The 19,722-nt window shown below is 54.6% G+C and overlaps 1 protein-coding gene across 3 annotated transcripts in view; it reads left to right on the top strand.

Annotated features, from left to right (window-relative positions):
* The window catches only part of CORO2B (coronin 2B), a 143,296-nt gene that overhangs the window by 25,412 nt on the left and 98,162 nt on the right, over positions 1-19,722 (top strand). Inside the window, exon 1 of one of the 3 annotated variants that reach the window (XM_053670118.1) lies at positions 1,406-1,426. The exons of the other annotated variants lie outside the window; for them this stretch is intronic. The gene's annotated coding sequence lies outside the window, so the exon portion shown is untranslated. Of the gene's footprint in view, positions 1-1,405; positions 1,427-19,722 lie in introns of those variants that run through there. 3 annotated transcript variants of the gene reach the window in all.

The following is a 19,722-nucleotide window of genomic DNA, read 5'->3' as shown; positions in this document are numbered from 1 at the left end:
GCAAGAGGTCATCCTGTTAGCCCAGAGAGCCTGGAAAGTGGAGGAGAGGAAATCAGAGGAGCAAGCTGCTGGATGATCAGTTGTGCTTTCCGAATGGAGGCAGGCCTCTGTTTTCCACCGACCACCCTGCTTCTCATACACATCCCCATTCTCCTTCATTGTAGGGTATACAGTTGGTGCAGCTGCATAGAAATCCTGGGGAAGGGGGACCTAAAGGGTCTCCCGCCCTAATCAGTCCTACAAGTAGCGAGCCCTGCAGATTGTGACCTTCTAGCCTGAAGGCATTGTTCCTGGTTGTGATGTTTTCAACTCTGTTTTTATTGTGTGTTTTAATAAGCTACCTAAGTTGCTTTAGGTAGTGAGGAGGAGGAGAGAGGAAGAGAGAGACAGACAGTAGGGGAAGGGGCCAGAAGCAGCTTCCCAGCCTGTGATCATCCATAGGAGATAAAGACCCCCCCCTCCTCTCAGTTTTAGTCCACTTTCCTTCCGTAGGGACCAGTCAGGGGTGAGAGAAGGGTGGCTACTTTCCTAGTAACAAGAGGATTTTATTCCAGATAATTTTATTTTGAGTTCTTGTGCTGCTTTTTATAATTTTTCTATCTCTATTCCATTGCAGTCATATGCCAGACTCACAGTGCGTCTCCAGTTTTAAATATCTGTCTCTAAACTGCCATCAGCTGGGAAACCGGAACAAATGCGTTAGCACTGTGCGCAAAGCACAAGCCAGTGGGCTGTAAGAAAGGCCTGCAGGCTGTAATGTAGGACTTTTCCACCTCCTTTTTCCTGCTCAGAGGTCCTTAGATGTGATTTCCTGGCTTTTGTCTGTGATGTGAGCAGAAATGGGGCTTCTAGGTGCTAAAGGTGGTGACATGAAATGACAGCTCCCTTGCTCCCAGGTGTGCCTTGCTGGGTTACATGCCGGTGAGCTCAGTGCTTTCCAAGTTCACGAGGCTAGTTTAGTGGGTCTGCTGTCCAGGAATAAAATTGCCTGAGCAGCAGAAATACCTGCTGCCTTTCAGAAGGACTAAGCAGGAGGAACGTGAGCAAAGAGAAGACCCTGGGGGCCAGCTCCCTCTGTAAGCAATCCGTTTCAGGTCTGCAAGCAGCGTGTCAGCCAGAGCCCTGTCCCTGTTTCTGCAGGTCAGCCTTCCTCCTGCCCCTGACCCAGCAGAGCTCAGCTCACTGCTGGGAGCCCTTGGGCCCTGCTGATTGGGATAGGACTGAGGATGGTGTTGCTCTCCCAGGTAACTAATAACAGTTAATTGTTTGACAAAGACCACATGTCTCTCCCTGTGGTCTGATCATTTGACCCTTTGCCTTGACAGATGAAGGTGCTGAGGTCCAGGGAGCAGAACTGTGACCTGTCTAGAGTCACTCAGCAAGTATGAGGCTAAAGGTTCTGGAACCTGGCTCCTCCTGACTGCTGGTCAGTGCTCCATATGCCTGGCTGCCCTGTGAGGGCGATTCCAGGCAGCCCAGCCAGGGGCAGGTGTCTTGGCCCCACTCCAGTTACCCCATCGTGTGGGCCCGACCTGGACTGCTGGTATCTGGCTTCCCCTCTGCTGGACAGCCTCTTCCCTGGGAAGCAGACATTGGGATTCAAAGTATATGGGAGCCCTTGCTACACCTAGGATCGTGATGGGGAGGGAGGGATGGCAAGGCCCTTCTGCCTCCAAATCCTTGACCCAGAATCTAGCCTACGACCCCATCCCCCTACCCTAGACATCCCCTCTGCCAGCACCTCTTTCCTGTCTGGCTCTTACTGGGAGAAGAGATGTGAGTGCAGCATGTCCCACAGCCTCAGGGAAAAGGCACACACCCAACTCCCAGACACTTGGGCTGGAGTGGAGGTTCCGCCTGCTCTGCTCCATGCAGTCATTATACCTCTCCTCCCCGCCAGTTCTTCCAGATCCCTAGCACCCTCATGCAGAAGATGTGAGGCCAACATCACTCATTTGTTTAGCCAGCACCCTCCAGAGCCCCTACTCTGGGCTGCACCCTGTGTTAGGTTTTAGGGTGACAGAATGCATAAGCCATTGCCCCTGCTGTCCTGGACCCTTGAGGAGATGGATATGGAAAGAGATGTGTCCAAGTCCCGAGTTAGGAGTCTCGAGGACCTGGGGACATGAGCCAGGAGAGAGTCTGTCTTGCCTACATTCTGTAAGTGCTCAGTAAATGCAGGCTTTTTCCTTCTGGGCAATGAAACTCGCCCTCCAGGAGCGCTCTGGTGAGTTATTTGAGGGTGCCCACCTTGGCATCTATGGCAGCACTTCGGGGCATGTGGGAGGGATTCTGAGGCTCCCCAGGGCCCCAGGATCACCCCACAGTTGGTCTGCCTTGGGGAGTCAGCATAGACTTGAGCTTAGGAGTGTGGACGCTGGCTGGACCAGTGGTCTGGCAGCATCAGGCCCTGGCAGCTCAGTGATGGAGTGAGTTTTTCCATTTCTTTCCTGGGCTGGCTAGTCTGGAGCAGACATGGCCTCAGCCGCTGGCGGCTCCTGGCACTGGGGCGTCCCAGATTCTGATTTGGATATGCTGGCCACAGAATTTGTCTGGTGTCCAGGAGATGAGACATTCCCTCTGTGCACCACCCTCTCCTTTTCTCTTCTCCCGGTCAGCTCGTTCTGTCCCCCTTCCTTTCCCTGACTGTAGACCTGAAGGCTCAGGCCCAGCCCTGGCAGCCTACAAACTCAGAGCAGCTGGCGCGGAATAGGCCCTGCCAGGGAAGGACAGATGCAAATCCAGTGGCTTCTGCATGAAAAGAAGCTGTTTCAAATGAGCCTCTCCTTTGTGGGCCTGGAGTGTGAGACCAACTGTGAAGGAGCACAGGCGGGGAGGAGGGTGGGAAGGAGGGGAGGGGCTGGCACCCACCCTCCCTTGCCCTCTCCTCTCTGCTCCCCCGCAGAGGCCCCTGGAGGGACTTCGTAATTGGTTTCTGGCTGGCACCCTCCTTCCAATTAACTGACACAGCAATGGGAGGCACCCAGGTTTGCTCAGAACTGTCTGGTTTGCATACTTTATCGGGGGTTATGTACTGAATCCCTGACGGTCCCATGGCGTGGGCTCCCCCATTTACCGATGAGGAAGCGGAGTATGAGCGCAGAGGTGGCCACACGCGGGTTGCAGAGCTAATGTGGGCACAACTGGGGTGCAAACCCAGGCTTTCTGACTGTAAGTCAGAGCAACGTCAGTCCAGTTGCGTAGTGGTCTACACCGTGCGGAGAGCCATCACCCTCATCACGAGAACAACTGCTACTAAGCAGGCAAGGAGCTCACATGATCGTACCTACTCTGCACGGCCATGTGGTTGATTCTGTCACCGGATGATGGCATTGTCCAGAGGGGGAAGTTGAGGCTCAGCGAGGGTGGGTGAGCCACTCTCAGGTGTCAGGTTCAATGGGCAGGAGAGGAGCAGCCTGAGCCTGGGCCGTCTGACCCCAGAGCACACACTCACCCGCACGCGCTCCAGGCCTCTTCTGCTGGCGGTGCTCTACCCTCCACTCCCACCACCCCAAGGTGCAGGGCTCTCATTGGTGCGTCTGTGGTCCGGGCAGTGCTGTGGGCTTGGTAAACGCTGCTCGCCTTGATGGTGATACCCGTGGATGCGTCCTGCTTAGACTTCCTGTGGCCTTCCTAAATGACTTGGGGAGGGGTGCTGGGTGAGGAGGGCATCCGCACATGGCATCTGGCCTCAGGTAGGGCTGCTCGGGCATGGTGGCCGGCTGGGGGGCAGACCAAGGTGTGACTGAGGCAGGACCACCTCTCCATTTCCAGGAAGCTCGCTTTTACGTAGGGAATGCAGGTCTGTGGCCCAGGCCTGCAGGTCACCGGGAGATGATACCCTTCCCTTGGTATGGCCCTTGATTCCCAGGGGGTGGTGACTCCAAAAAATGCCAGCTCTAGAATCAGATGGGTAGCATTGTATCATTTACTTGCTGTGTGTTTTTCAGTAAGTTGCCTAACCTCTCTTAACATCTGTTTCCCCATCCGTTAATTGGGATTGATAATAGTAGTACTTAAAAGAATTGTTATAAAGATTAAATGAACTGATCTGCATGAGGCACTTAACACATGCCTGGCGATTCGCATCCAGAAGAAAGAAAATGAAAGAAATGCTGACCGTGAGCATCCTGGGGATTACGAAATGAGAATACAGGGAACTTGAGGAATACTAGCAGGGTCCTGACCTGGTCAGGGGAATCAGGAAGTGACTTTACGCTGAATCACGACAGACAGGTGAGTAGGAGGTGGCAGGTGAGAGGAGGGAGTTGAGGAGAAGATAACGGGCTGAGGGAACAGCCCGGGCCATGGCTGGAGTCCAAACCAGCAAGCACACCCGGACCGCTTCCTGCAGCTCTGTGCGGGCTCGGGACGTGCGTGAGCTCGTTACCCTCAGAACCACTTCATGGCATTTGTTACTGTTGCTGTCCCCACGTCACTCAGGAGGAAACAGGCACAGAGAGGACAAGTAGGCCCCCACAAGTCACCCAGTGAGGCGGAACGGAGGCTGGTCCCCACCCGGGGCCTTCTCTGTCTGGCGCTCCGTCCTTCCTCCTCCCTGCGGTTTGGTGGTCACAGGGAGGGTGGTCTGTAGCTGGGACACTTAAACTGACCTGGGAGGAGGGGCGCAGAAGTGCCACGTCCAGCTGTCCAACCGTCTGCCACCCTTCACGAAGCCTCCCCGGGCTGGGTGAGGGAGGGCAGGGGCCCTCCTGCGTCACAGGCAGCTCTGGGGAGGGGTCATTTATTTTTCCAAAAGGAAATTTTGCTCTGGCAGGAAAATTTCCATGTTATATTTTTATGGGGCCCAATTATGACCATTTTTATCCTTTAAGTTTTTCTGATGATCTGGTTTGGGCCTTGGTCTTTAAAGTAAAACTGCAGGGATATATATATATAAAATCTTTTAATGTTAAAAGTCCATTAGGTACCTGCATTTGGTTTCTGCCCTGCCTGAGCTCAGGGAAGTTGGACATTTGACATAGAGTTTCTGCCACGGACTTAAATGCACGGTAAGACCCTTGGAGGCCCTGGCTGCCTGGAGAGAGGGTGCGGGAGGCTCTGGCTGAGCAGGTGCTCACACAGGTCCTTGGGAGAAGCCCCCGTGCTCAGTGCTTCATCCAGGGCCAGCTGAGGTCATCAGGTCCAGTCCACTGCCTCCATGCTTTCTAGGAACATGAGAGTGACTCTTCATCTAATTTAGATCCATTTAATCAATACTAATTTACGGGTAAGCAGTTCGAGCCTTTTACCAGGTGTTAGGTTTCTGCTTTTAAGGAACTGTCAGTGAAATAAACAATAACGACAGGAGTAGCTAGCCTTTCTAGAGTGCTTAGTTTGTGGCAGGCATATAAAAAGTGTTTCGTATGTGTTTACTCATTTAATCTTCATGACAACTCCTGAGGTCTGTGCTGTTCTTGGTCCACTTTCTACAGTTGCCACAACAGATACCTAGAGAAGGAAGGGAGGTGACAGTTACTGGGATTTACGAAGCTGGTGAGGGGCTGAGCCAGCCCCCAGGACTTCTGCCTTGCCACTGTCTGTCTGGAATGACCCTGAAACATGTGGCCAGAGCTGGGGATCTGGTGGCTCTTGACTCTGTTCCTTACTGTGTGGCATTGGGCTAGTCCCTCAACGTCTCTGAGCCTCTTTTTTCTCACCCACAAAAATGGAGTTAGTACTCAGCCTCACTAGGATGCTGTAGTATGGAAACGTGTGAGTAGGGTGCTGTAGATGTCATGGAAGGGGGTGGTTTATTGCAGGGTCGAATTTGCAGCCCCTCCTGCCCGCTCCCCTCCCAGTGTTCCCTGGCCTTCCCCGCTAGGCAGTCGGTCCAGCAGCTGGTCCACTTCTCCCCTGCTGCAGTCCTGACCTTGGAACTGGTTCACACTCTGCTGGTGGAAGAGACAACTTTGTCTCTTCTGAACAGCCTCTATGTATTTTTCCTCTGACAGGCGAGTTTGGTGCAGATGAAAAGGTGCTTTCCCTGTTTCCTCTTCTGGCTGTTTTAATATCTGGGACAAATAATCTGGCTATACAAACTGGGTGTCCTGCTTTTGTTTGAAAAGGGAGCCAAATAAAGCCTTACTCCTTGATCTGAATCATCCTGGCCCTGTGGAAGGTGGCGTGGAGACAGGCTCCAGGGTGCCTCAGTCTTGCTCAGGTCTCTGGGCAGAGAGACCCAGTCCCCACTGGCACATGACCCTGACCTTTGCTCCAGACCCATTCTGACACCCTGGGGGCTTGGATCTACTTTTTTGGGGCGTTATAAAAGGGATATCTGCGACCACCTGAGGCATTGGCAGCAAGCCCTATAAACACCTGAGTGTGATTTCAGAATAATAAATAGCTTTATGATCTGGGGCCCAGGGGAATTTCCAGGATATGGAACAGTTGGAAAAAAGGGTGTTGGTGAAAGGGGACGAAACAAGTTAATTTCTGAGTTTTTCTGTTCAACTGCATGAAGAAAGTGCTGTTTACGCTTTCCCTGCCAACCTCCAGGTAAAAGGTCGGTTTGCAAGAATGCAGGGGAAATTTTGGATTCCCAGAAATATGGGATTCTGGGAAAGGGGATTTCTATGTACCTCATAGCATTTTATTATCACAAATTTGTCCTTCCAAGGCCCTGGGCCTGCCTTCCTGCCATGTCATCGGACTATCTGAGAACAAGTTCAAGTTGTTGTGGATTGAGACTATTTCAGGGTCTGAACAGGGTCCGGTAATTCCTCTGCCTCAGAGCTCAAGCAGCACCCCGGTCTCCCCGACGCCCGTGCAGCCGAAGGCCTACGGTGTTATGTTGTTTGCTGATTGTTTTATGAGCCTGAACCGTGACTCCTCAACTTAGCTGTGAGCTTGATGAGGCCTGGGGATCATGCCGGTCCTTTTTGGGACCTATCACAGCACTTGGCAAGGGTGTGGTCCGGATTTAGGGGGCCAGGTGGGAAGATACAAGATTGGGCAGAATTGCAGCAGGCCTGACCGCTTCCTTGACATGGCTGCTTGGGCAAAGTCCTTCTTCTTACAGATCCATGGATTGCTAGAGCCGGAAGGGACCCTATGGAGATGTTATGGAATCCCCCACTTTGCAGAGGCCTCAGAAGCTGTACCCAAGTGGGCACAAGTGGCCACGCGAGACCTGGAGCTCCCTTGGGTGGGTTCATAGAGGGCTCAGGTTTTATGAGATTCAGTGTAGGGGTTTTTTCTGGGCTGATTTCTAGGAGAAATCAGGCCAAGGATTGATTCAGAAGTGTGTGGTGGGGGAAAGTTGCAGAAAGGAGACTTTGAGAACTTAGCACAGGGGGCACCTGAATGGAGAGGCTTGATCCCCCAAGTCATTAGCCAGGAGTGGCCCACTCTGTGGCCTGGCCATGGCGGTGGCAGAGGCAGGAGCAACTTCTGAGGTTCTTCCTGCCCAGGCGGGGGTGGGGTGGGGCTGTGATTACTGAGAGCTGGCAGTGACATGTTTTGCGTGCCAGGCCACCACCCTGGCCTCCAAGGCAGCCTGTGAACCCCTCTCTCCCTCCTGGAAGCTGGGGGAGAGCCGGCCCTCTTGGCACCCTGGGCTGAAGGCGATCTTTCCCTCCTTTGTTTCTCTGAAACCATTAGAAGGGCCTCTGGGTTGGGAGCAGGGTTGCTAAGAGCTTTCCCTGGCCAGACCTTATCACGGGCTTGAGAAGTCTCCAGGCAAAGTTTTCCCTGGAACTCTGGCTTGGAGGGAGGGAGGGAGAGAGGGAGGAAGAGTGGGCGGAGGGAGATAGAGGAGGGGCTCAAGAGCCACAAACAAAGCACCATCCTTGTGTCCCTGGAGAAGCAGGCAGGAGCTGGCTGTGGGAGCTGCAAGCTCTGTGGCCGGTACAGCTAGCTCTCCTGAGTTGCGTGCCAAGCGGGACACATAAGTCATCTCATGTAACCCCACAACTCTGCTGCTGTCCCCACTTTACAGAGGGGAACCTGAACCTCAGAGAGGGTGGCACTTGCCCTGGCTCTCACAGAAGGGAAGGGTGGCCGAGGAGGACCAGCCCTGGTGGGTCTGGTCGCACAGCCCCGTGGACGCGCAGCAGCCCGCTGGCCCGGCAGAGCCGACTGGTTGCACTGTGCCTGCTTTGTCCAAAACGCTGTCCCAGTCATTGCGCCCAGGAACCACTACTGTAGAGCTCCATTCCTGTGGGCTTTTTGGATGTTATTAAAATGTGAGTCTCCCTGGGAGAGATAATACCTTAAATGGGTGCCATGGGCTGATAGATAGCAGGACCCTAAGTGATGAGAATCAGGAGAGGTTCCCGAGGAGGACAGTGAGGCAGGAGGGGACAGCTGGTGACCAGGAGCAGGGAAATGGGGCTGGAGAGGATGGCCATTATTTTGTGTACTTCTCTAGCCTGGCTGCCCTGCTCCCGGACCTCTGAGCACCCTCCCAAGCCCTCACCCCTAGTCGAATAAAAATGAGTCCCCCAGACTCATTAAAAAATCATTCGCTGAGCCTTTGTGTGCCAGGCCCAAAGCACGTGGCGTGGAACGTGCATGGATGAACCCAAGCCGTCCCTTCCTCAGGGATCCCAGTCTAGTCGGGGAGACAGGCCTCTCAGGAGGAAACACGGCTGCAGGAATGGAGGGGTAGGGAGCTGGAGAGCAGGGGTGTGGGGCGACAGTGACAAAGATGTGTGCGCAGAACTCTGGAGTCTCGGGGGACCAGATGGGGAGGCCAGGGAAGGTTTCTGGAGGCAGAGATGTGAGCTCGCGTCTTCAAGGATGAGTAGGCAGAGGCAGATGAAGGGTACTCCGTGTAGAGGGGGTGGCACGAACAAAGGCGTGGAAGGGGCATGGGTGTGGCTTATTCCTGGAGAGACAAGAGTTGGGTGCTGCTGGTGGAAAGGGTGGGACCCTGTGGTGAAACAGGCTGGAGAAGCAGGTAGGAGCCAGGGCGGCTTGGGCTCACCCTGTGGTGCTGGGGGAGCCGTGGGGGGGTCTTAAGCAGAGGAATGACATGATCCCACTTGTAATTTTGGTGTTCTGCACCAGCCCGTGTGGCCCTGGAAGCGGAAAGGTGAGTGGTCATTGTCAAATCCCGTGTGCAGTGAGGTGGGGGTGTGGTTCTGGCCCCCAACCCAAATTTCCGCAGGCATCTCCCTGTGCCTGGGAATGGGAGCTGCACATGTCTCTCTCCATCAGGGAGACAGCTGTGGCTGGGATGACTTCAAGGCACTGGCCTCTCCCACGGTTGGACCTTGGGGTTGAGAAAACAGGAGGAGATAAGGGCCGTAAGTCCTCTTCCAAGAAGACTTGGTTATGGCATGGTGAGGGACTGGTGCAGTGGGATTTTGGAGGCTCCTGCCTGGACCCCAGCTCTGGCACTGTGGCCACATGATCTTGGATAGGTTGCTTCTTAGTCTGGTTGGGACTCAGTTTCCCCAACTATCTGAGACTGACATCACCTGGTTCAAGTCTGGGTGCAGGAGTGAGCTTGTGGATGTGCTTATGCCCAGAGCTTACGCCCTGTGGCTGCCCAGCCTCTGGCCCAGCCCCGTCCTCCTCCCTCCCCCGGCTTCCCCAGGCCCTGCAGCCAGAGTCTCCTCCTGAGCTGTGTCCTCCAGCACATGCCTGTGCACACACAGGCTCGTTCAGACTGCGGAGGACTGTGGAAGTTCACAAAACTCGGGAGTTGAGGACCAGAGTTCGAGTCCTGACTCTGCCACGGGCTTGCCCATAACTTAGAGCAAGTCATTCAGCCTGTGTGAACCTCCCATTCAGTGTAAATATCAGCCCTTCGCACATATAAGGGGATTTTACATCAGCCTCCTTCAGCTGGACGTCCTTCCCTGATGAAAATTCTATCCAGTTTTCACTGGTGACTCGGGTCAGGGGTTGGGTATGGTATTAACTGAGACAGGGCTCGGGAGAACCTTCTGGAGCGACGGTGGTGAGGGGAATGTACGCATGTGTAAAAAGTTTTCAAGCTGAACACAGTAGGCCTCTTGGATATATTTCAGTATTTGAATGTTAATATTTTATTACATAGAGCAATTATATTTATATATAATAAAATAATATACTTGTATTTAATTAAAAACCAAACAGACCTAAGGTCCTTCCCAGCTGCCTCTCCATCCATCCCGTACTCGTTCACTGTACCCACGGCCGTCTGTGCCCCCGGCAGTCCAGGCACACGCAGGTGAGGGAGACGCAGACGCGTGGGCTGTCGTGGGAGCTGAGGTGCAGACCCTGAAGTGGCTCCCCGTAGCCATTATTAGTGGCTGTCAGTGCTGGCTGCAAATCACCTGGGGACGTGTCAGTGTTTGTCCCCAGGGCTAGCTTCCTGAGTGTGCAAACTATGGGCAGCTCATTCTGATACTGTCTTGAAATTCATTTTTTTCATTTATTAATTTTAGAGAGTGAGGAGGGAGAAAACATCAGTTTGTTGTTGTTCTTATTTATTTATTCATGGGTTGATTCTTAGATTCTTGTATGTGCCCCGATCAGGGATTGAATTCGCAACCTTGGCATGTCAGGACAGCGCAGCGACCAACTGAACTAGGACCTTGGAATTTTTTCTAATTGTTGTGTTGGTCAAGGGGACCTACAGATTATGTAGTTGGTCCTTTCTTCCCCACTTCCCCCAGAACAAAGGAGTCAGAACCTCTGGGAGGTGAGGCCTGGGCACCAGGGTTTCTTTAAAGCTGAGTTTCCTTCCACGTGCAGCCCTTACGCTCAGACACTCGGCTGAAGCAGAAGCTGGAGCCTAGCTCTGTAGACACTTGTAACCAAGTTGGAATGACAAGACTTCATACGCAAGAGTGTCTCAGGAGCAGTTCCCAGTGGCAGTGGTGGCAGCGATCCATGAGGGAGCTCGGGGTGGGGGGGGATCATTGTTGTGGGGTGCAGTGGTCAAGGAAGGCTTCATGGAGGAGGTGGCACATGTGCCATCCTGAGAAGGGCAAGAGAAAAGAAAGGGAGAGAAGAAAAGGCAAAGGCAGAACAGCACTTAGGAAAGGGAAGGACTCATCTGAGGGAAGGGAGGAGCCAGGCTAACTGGAGTGGGAGTGGGACTTGAGGGGAGATGCGGTTGGGAAGCTGGGGCGGGACAAGGTTGGGAGGCGCAGGAAATGACAGTCTGGGAAGTCAGAATCCTGTCGGCAGTGGGGAGCCGCTGAATGTTCCGGGTCCAATAATAATGTGCTCCATGAACGAACATTCGAATGAACAAACAAAAGGAATGTTTGGGGGAGACTTACAGGGGACCAGCCCACTAAGTCCCCAAGGTTTCCAGCCAGAACTGCAGCCCACCCACTCTTGGAGGTGGAGGCTCTGCACCCTGTTCCCCGTGGGCAGTGCCTGTCTGTGCAGGAACCTCGTGTCCCCTGCTGTCCCCAAGAACAGACGTGGAGAATACCATGTCCTCTCATTTCCAGGAACAACAAGCAGTGGGTGGTGCGGTGTGGGGGGTGCGCTTCTGGCAGAAACGGGACTCTGCTCTCTAGCCCACACTGTGCTCCCCCACGAGGTGAGCGGCCCCTGCATAAAGGGGGCTGTCCCTGCCACCTCGTACTTCCCATGGCTCGGTGGACACTCAGGTGCCTGGAGCGGGTGAGGGCCCTGCAGGGGATGGAGCAGCCCCCATTTCTGAGTGGCCAGAAGCAGATCACACGCAGATCTGTTTGTTTCTTCATCTCCTGAAATATTTATGCAGGAAGATGAGAAAGGGGTTCTGTTTATTGAACGCATCCTCTGGGGAAGAAGCCACAGGGAACGGGCTGCTTCCCGTGTCTGCAAGCCAGTGAGCAGAGATGGAATCTCTTTGAGTTTAAAGCCAGACGGAGCCTGTTGTACTTGCAGAAGGAAGGGGGTGGGGTGGGATTTCTGGAGGGGACGGAAAGCCCTCTCAACCTCCTGCCTCTAGTCCCAGAAAGGCCTTTTAGCACATGCTTTCCTGGTGACTCCAAATAACTGAAATCTCAGCCTCATTTCCATTCTGGGCGCTGTCTCTAACATGCTGTGCGACCTTGGGCAAGGAGCTTAACCTCTCTGGGTCTTTGTTTCCAACTCTGAAAAGAGGGAGGTATCGATCCAGTTCTTCGTGCCCCTTGATAGTGTTTAGAGAGTCAGATGAGCTGCAGAGTGGCTTTGCTCTGAGGCCGTGAAGGGGTGGGAGGGGATGTAGGAAGCAGTGGACCATGCAGAAGTCCCAGCTGCGCAGCCTTCAAGGACAGAGAACTGACTGGGAGCAAGACTGTGTGGCCAGCCCAGCTGGCAGTCTCAGCTGTGGCCGAGGGGGTCAGCCCTAGACCCTGGCCTACCCTGGGGCCCCTTCCCTTCTTCCTCTTCCAACTGAGCCCTGCTGTCCCATGTCCCTGAGAATTCTGGCAGGATTTCCTCCCAGGAAGGAGATGCGAGTATCCGGTTTACACCCCCTGGGAGTTGCAGGCACCAAGGAGAAAGGCAGCACTTGCTTCTGACAATGGGACTGGCCTTGTCTTCAGATGTGAAAGCCCATGGCTCTGTGCCCCAAGCCGTGTGGATCACAGCTGTCCTCACTCAGGGCATGGAGACCTCCTGCCCAAAGCGTGGCCCGTGGTGCAGAGCTTCAGGGCTTCTCCCAGGGTGGGGGCTCCCAGCTCTACAGCTGGCTTGCTGCTCTTGTCTCTCCTGGTAGGCCTTGTTAGAGGTAATAGTTAATAGCAATTATTAGCATTCGAATAACCTGAATCTTAATAGGAACTACCATCTCCTGGGCCCCTGCTCCCCGCCAGCCACTGTGCTGGCTCAGAGGACACGGCAGGACTGATTTCCCTGACCTTTAGGGAACTGAGTTCTGCTCGGGAGGCAGGCTCAGGCCCATGCTGTGGGCGCTGGGTGACTGGACAAGACCCCCAGGAGGAGGTGGGGTCTCGGTCTGACTTTGAAGAGTACGTGGCGTTTGGGGAAGGGCAGGACAGGGCGAGTGCAGCATCAGTAAAGGCAAGGGCAGCGGTGGCCCTTGGGTTTTCCGGAGCTTGGGGGTCATCCAGGGAGGTTCGAATGTGAGGGCTCAGGGGCCCCCTGGGAAGGTAGGGAGTGGGCTTGAGGAGCAGGCAGAGGGAAGGGGAGGGTGGAGGCTGGGGCTAGGGGTGCATAAGTCAGTAAAGAGTTTTTTATGAGAAAGAGACATGATCGAGTCATTAAATTCCACCATAATAAATTCTCATTAAGCACGTCCTGTGCCACTACCCTTCTAGGTGATGGGACACATCAACATCAGTAAACAAAACAGAAAATGTCCCTGCCCTCGGGGGACTGGCCCTGGAGGGTGGGGAGACCATGCAGAACACAAGTACACGAATGTTAGGATGTCCGGCGGTGGCGAGCTGTGTTCAGACACACACAGTGGGGTCAGGGGACAGAGCAATGGGAAACTTAGACAGGATGGCCGTGAAAAGGGGACACTGGGGCCCAGAGGGGAGTGAGGGAGGCGTGGAGCAGAATCTGGGGAGGTCTTTCTGGCTGAGAGAGCAGCACCCTCACGGGCTTTGAGGAGGAGGCCGCCTGCCCCTGAAGGTGCAGCCGCCACCTCTGGGGAGCACCAGGGAGAGGGCTCGGAAGGAGCTGAAGCTGAATCTGGTCACAGGCGGTCCTGCCTCTCACAGGCTGGCACTTGCTTCCTGCGCATGTGTTTACTGACTGACTATTTGAGAGTGGCTTCTTAGGGGAGGAAGGACAGGAGCAAGGAGAGGCTGCAGAACAGGATCCTGGCAGCCACTTTGACCCAATGAGGGTCTGAGCGAGGGATCACAGAGCAAGTGGCATGCAGAAGAGAGATCTGCAGGCTTTGATGATGGGGTGGGGGAAGGAAAACAATAGCCAGGTGGTACTGGAGCTTCCCAGAGATCTGGGTCTGTGAGTCCAGGAGGGGTGACCACAGCAGGAATCCCACACCCCCTCCGATGGGGCCCCTCGGCCTGCTGACCTGCGCTTGTGGAGTGAGCCAGAGCCTTTCTCTGGAGTCTCTGCCCTCTAGAGAATGCTCCAAACTGGGCTGCGTCCTCCTGCAGGGCCGCCAGGATGCAAGGAAGTCCTCAGGGGCTGCCCTCCCCTGCCAGCCTCATCTTGCATCCAACCTCATTAGTATTTTGAGCAGAAGCATATTTATTTTTTTCCTGCAGGGAATTGGTGTCCTGCTCGTTTCAAATTGAGTAAAACCAAAGAGCAATTAAGAGGCACAGTCTTCTTGGGTCAAGGAGAAGTGACAGAGGGAGGCGGCGGTGCTGGCAGCTGGGCACATCTGCTCTGGGCCGGCTTGGGTTTGGAGCGGCACGGAGGGAGGAACCGTAGGGTTTGTGTTCACCGGTAACGAAGTACGAATGGTTGATGTTTAGGTGCCGACCACGTTCCAGGCAGGGACGGTGCTGTTTTACATGCATCCTTCCACCCTTTCGGCAGCCTATGAGGCACAGGGTGGGTGACACTGTTATGTCCATTTTGTGGATGAAGAAACTGAGGCTCAGAGGAGTTAAATAACTCAGCCAAGGTCACACAGCCAGTAAACTGAGACAGAGCCAGGGTGTGATTGTATCCCTGTGATTGTTGCTTTCGGAGCTATGCCCTTTAACTACTTGGCTGTTTGCTTCTCCAAAGCATTGCACTTAGCCAATAGCTTCTCCCTAATATCTGTTTCCCTCTCATTAAAAAAAAGAAAAGAAAAGAACGAACAAAAAGCCCCCATTGCTACAGATGCAGAGGCTTCAGTAGAGTCGCTGAGGTAAAGCAGGACAGAGAGGAGCCACTGGCTGTGCTGTGGCTCTGTCCCTGCCCCTGCCCGGGACCTGCACAGTCGGACCCACTGCCCTCGGCCAGCCTAGCAGCAGCAGACCTGCTAGGAGACCACTGTGGTGGTCTAGGCGAGGCCTAAACCAGCCTGGTGGGAGAAGCAAGGGCCGGAGAGGACACAGGACACAGGGTGGTGTTCGGAGGTTAAGGAGTCAGTGGATGAGGTAGAAATCAGTGGATGACCGGGGCTCCTGGCCTTGCTGTTGAAGGAGATGGAGAACCTCCGAGGAAGAAGTGGGTCTGGTCAGGGGCCTGAGCTCCACACCCAGCTCCGCCCCACGTGACCGGGGGGACCATCTACCTGGAGCCACAGAGCTGGTAGCTTTTCAAGCATTTTCAGTTTCAGAAAATGAGATCCTGCAGAGGCCGGAGCCCGGTGCCTCCGGCTCGGCAGGCAGCATCCGGGGAAGGTGGCTGGCAGCTGGCTGCAGTCCGTGTGCCCTGCTCCCGAGGAACGGAGCCGGGTTTCTGGAGAGTGAGAGGCAGGGGCAGAAAACAAACAGGAAGCTTTGTCATTTCGGCCCCTGTGTCATGCAGGGTCAGTGATTTTTGCTAATGACCCCCTGGAAAGAAATTGATCCCAGGACAGAAATCTCGTTTTCTCAGAAGAGTGGGCCTGCTTTCTAAAACAGCCTGGACTTTAGAGAAGCAGGGGGTTCAGGGCCCCAGAGAGGCAAGTCCCTGCCTGGTGAGCTTCTCCCCGGGGCTGTCAGACCTGGGTTGTGCCTCTGGAGCAGCCCACTGTTTCCAACTTCTCGATCCTCCTTTTAACTCTGCGACAGACCCACCTCGCTCCCTCCCTCTGCTCTCTGTGTTGGGCACTGAGGGGCTGATCTGTAAACTGGTCTGCATTTAGGACACTGGGGTTTGTACGCAGCCTTGCTGGGAGAAAGTTTCTACTCTGACCGGAACTTCTAGAAGAGCGACACTGCTTGAAAGAAGCTAGTGTGCATGGGAACAGGGGCGGCCATGCTGTGAGCCTGTGCTGGGACCGGGGCGGCCCTGGAGCAGGGGGAGGGGAGGGGACCTACCAGCCTGTGCTGCTGGAGCCCGTTGCCCACCTGAGTGGCAGCATTCTTTGGCCCGCCACTGCCAGGCACTCAGAGCCTTGCCTGCTCTGGCTTCCCACCGTTTACCTCCTTGGCCCCTGCCCAGAGCCTGCCCTCCAGCCACCCTTGTCTGCTTGCTGCCCCCAAACCTGTACTTTTCTGTTCTGTCTACTGGAAAGGTCTCTTGATCCCTGCTTTTCAGGCCAAGGAAAAATGCCACTTCCTCCACGGAGCCTTCTCTGATCTCTCCTCACAACACACTCTGTCCTTCTCATGTCACAGCTGTGTGGAGATGGCTGTGGCTGCCCACACCCTGTCTCCCCAGCCAGAGGACAAGGCCAGTGACCTGCGCGGGAGGGAGCATGCGATGCCACGGATCTCAGGGCATGTTCCCTCGTGTTTGGCTCATAGATGTTCCGGCAAGAGACTTTCGAATGACATATTTGTCTTTTTTGCACGGACAGAAGAATCCATTCTGTGCGTGCAGTGTAGCTTCAGCCGTGTGAGATGCATTTGCTGGCAGATCCATCAGAGGATGCAGAAGAAAGGTTCCCGCAGGGCCGGGGACCTATACAGGGGACCTATTCTTCCTTTCTCCCATCCCCCCAGCTCTGCGCACAAAGAGTCTGTGCTGCCCTTGAAGAATTCTAAAGGAGGGAAAGTGCTCCCCAGTGCCTCCCAGACCTCCTGCCCAAGACAGGCTGTGGCCTGGTGACCTTGTGACAGCAGTGTACTCTCCTGGGGCTCTGCCCTCCCCTGGGCGGTTGCCATATGCTTTCCGGACGTCCGGGTCTCATTAAGCTCCAACTCAAAAATTCATCTCGTCTAATTGTGCTTGAGGCCTGAGTGAATTCAGGGGCTATTAGCTGGGCTCTGTGGGCCTGGAATCTCCATGGCAACAGAGGATGCACCCTAATGAACTTCGTCCTTGAAGACTGGTTCAAGGGTCCCTGCCCACCCTTCCGTGTGGACTGCTGCTTAGTGGAGGCCCTCTAGAGGGGGCCTGGGCTAGGAGAGGGGATGGAGGCAGCCTGTGTAGCAGCCACTGAGACGCCTGTGCTTAACCACAGTTCCTGCCAGCACTGCAGAGATAAAAGACACTCACAGCTGATCCCAACAGCCTTGTTGCCGGCCAGAGTTTCCCTCACACACAGCCCTTCATCTAACACAGGCACGTGCATGCACACACACAGCAAAAACCAGTGATTTGAGAGCCATTCGTTCTGTAAATCTTTAGAATGTGGAAGTTGCACTCCTCCTTGGGGGCCAGGCCCGAGAGCCGCCTCATTCAGGAAGCCTTCCTGGAGTGTCTGTCTCTCTCTCTCAGCCCCACTCTGCCACTGTGCCCGGTTTGTGCCTCAGCGACGTTCTCAGCACATTCTGCCCAGAAGTGTTTCGCCGAGTGCGCTTCAGGCTCTTTGCACCAGGTGACAAGCCCTAGCATGTAAGCCCCGCCTTCCTCTCTGGAACCCCAGACCCAGACCTCCGTGGGGCTCCGTCAGAAAGAGAAGGGGGTCTTTGCTAACCTCTCTGTGCTTTCAGTCCCACCCCAGGGCCCAGGCTTGGCAGTTTCTCTGTTGATGTGGCTCAGCGGCCTGCAGAGACCCTCCTGCCCCCTGTGACTGTGGCTCGTGCCAGGAGGCCAGTGCTTGGCCTTCCTCCCTGGAGAAAGAAGGGAACACCCTAAAACCGGGACTTTGGGGAAGGAGTGCGAAAGGAAACGAGACTTGAAGTGAAAACAGTAAGCTGGGGGCAGCTCTGGCCCAGTCCCCGGCTTCCTGGTCACTGGGCCCCGCCACGGCCCCTTGCCTGTGGTCCCCTCAGCCCAGTCACCCACAGGAAGACTGTGCAGTGTGGGAGGAGGGCTGGTAGGCAGAGATGCAAGCCCAGCGATTTCTCTACACCCACCGCACCTCCCTCTCAGCTGTCCTGCTGACCCTCAGCTCCAGAAATGACCTGGGGAGACAGGAATGAGTGGGGAGGAAGCCGCCTCTTTGACTTTTAATTAAAAAGGACAGGACAGCCTCTTGCTTTAAGGTAGCGGCACTCCCTGAGGTGTTGTGTGTCTTCGTCAAGGGGGACAGGTGGTGTGCAGGTGTGTGAGTTTGTGAACAGCTGACAGACCCAAGTGGAGATTGAAAATCTATCCAGAAAGCTGAGTTTTTTTGTTCATTTCTCCACAGCCCCTTCCCTTAATACAGCAAACATTTCTTGAGCACCTGCTATGTGCCAAGCCCTGCACCAGGTCCTGGAGAAGTAGAAATGGACGAGATGCTGCCCTTGGCCTCCTGGGCTGTGGGGAAGGCCAGCATCAAGAGGGGCCTGCCCGTCACTAGGCCTTGGTTCCGCCAGCATCCCCTGAGCGCTCCTGTGTGTGCGGAGGGTAAAGTGATAAATGTGGCCGAGGTTCCAGGCGCTGGGGAGCTTACAGTCAAGGGCACTGTGGGCAGGGGTGGGGTGGGGCACAGGGTCTGAGCAGGCAACTGTCACAGCACTGTGTGCTGAAGGCTAGGAGCGGGGAATTACATGAGAACTCAGAGGAGGAGCAGCTGACACAGGCTGGGGGGGGAGGGGGATCGGAAGGCCAGCCTGAGGAAATGGCTCTGAAGAGGAGACCCAAAGGAGGAGGGTGTGGCCACGGGAAGAGTAGCTGAAAAATGATCAAAGTAGAGGGAACAACAGCAGGTGTAAAGGCCCGGAGGAGAGACACACAGGCTTTGAGGAACGGGAGGAAGTCGAGTGCTGGAGGAGCACAGAAGGGCCGGGGCGGCCCCCAGGCTAAGGAGGGCTGACGTAATCCAATCTACAAGGACCATGGACTTGACCCCGAGGGTCAGGGAGGGAACTGTTCGGGGGAGTCATAGCAGATTAATGTTTTAGAAGGTCACTTTAGCATGTATTTTTTAGGATAAAAGTTAAAATATTCTCAGTTTTTCATTCAAGGCCGCACTTGGTGTCTTGGACGGGAACAGGTAGGAGTAAGGCAGGTGCTGCAGGGTTGGGATATTTGGCCGGTTAGAGGCTGACCTTGACATGCACATTGTCCCTAGATGTTTTCATTCACTTTGCTGTAGAAATTTCAGGCCACTAAGAGAGAGACAAGCCAAAAGAGGCCCGACTGCTCTTTATAATGCGTGACTCTAACCCATCTATCCCTGTCATGTACAGAGTGAAGCAGGATCCAGCTTATCTCCCTGGCTCCCAGGGCTCTGGTTGGTGGGGTCCCATGGTTCTGCCTGCTCCGGGGCGAGGATGGTAGGTGTGAGTTTCGTGGTTTTCTGCATCAGTGAAGGGAGGTCCAGGAGGACCAGCCACCTGGGTGCACTGAAGGTGAGCCCTTTCCATTTTCTAAGAGAAACATGTCCTGGCAGCATGCGTATGTCCTGAGTGACGAGAGACTGCTTGTGTCTGTCTTGCAGGCACACATTTATTTCCTTTCTTGGGACAGGTGTAATTTTATTCCCAGAAGGGGATGTACAGCTTTGCAACCCCTTGCCTAGAAACAGATGCCCCATAAGATTAACACCATCTGCTTCCCCCGAGGAGGAGGGTGTTAAAAAGCCTTCTGCCTGCTCGTTTGTCAAGGGAGTGTTAGGATAGGAGGCGAGAGATGTCCGGTGGACTGGGCCCAGGAAGCACAGCGGGGAGAGAGCAGTGGGCAGGCTGGCCGAGTTCGGTTGCAGAAGTGTCGCTGTATCTTGTGCACCTTTGGAGTCTCAGGCCTGACACAGCGCCTGGCTCCAAGGAGGTACCTATGAATCTAGTTGCTGGATGGCTGAGTGGCTGACCAAATGAATGGATAAGCTGAATCAGTGAATGGAAGGGTATGTACGGGTGGGTAAAAGTTGGCCTGTAACCTCCAAATAACTAAAATCTACTT

Source organism: Artibeus jamaicensis, unplaced genomic scaffold, assembly GCF_021234435.1.
Source record: "Artibeus jamaicensis isolate MK-2021 breed Jamaican fruit bat unplaced genomic scaffold, CSHL_Jam_final contig_548, whole genome shotgun sequence".
Classification (NCBI taxonomy): Eukaryota; Metazoa; Chordata; class Mammalia; order Chiroptera; family Phyllostomidae; genus Artibeus; species Artibeus jamaicensis.
This window is presented reverse-complemented; position numbering and strand designations above follow the sequence as displayed.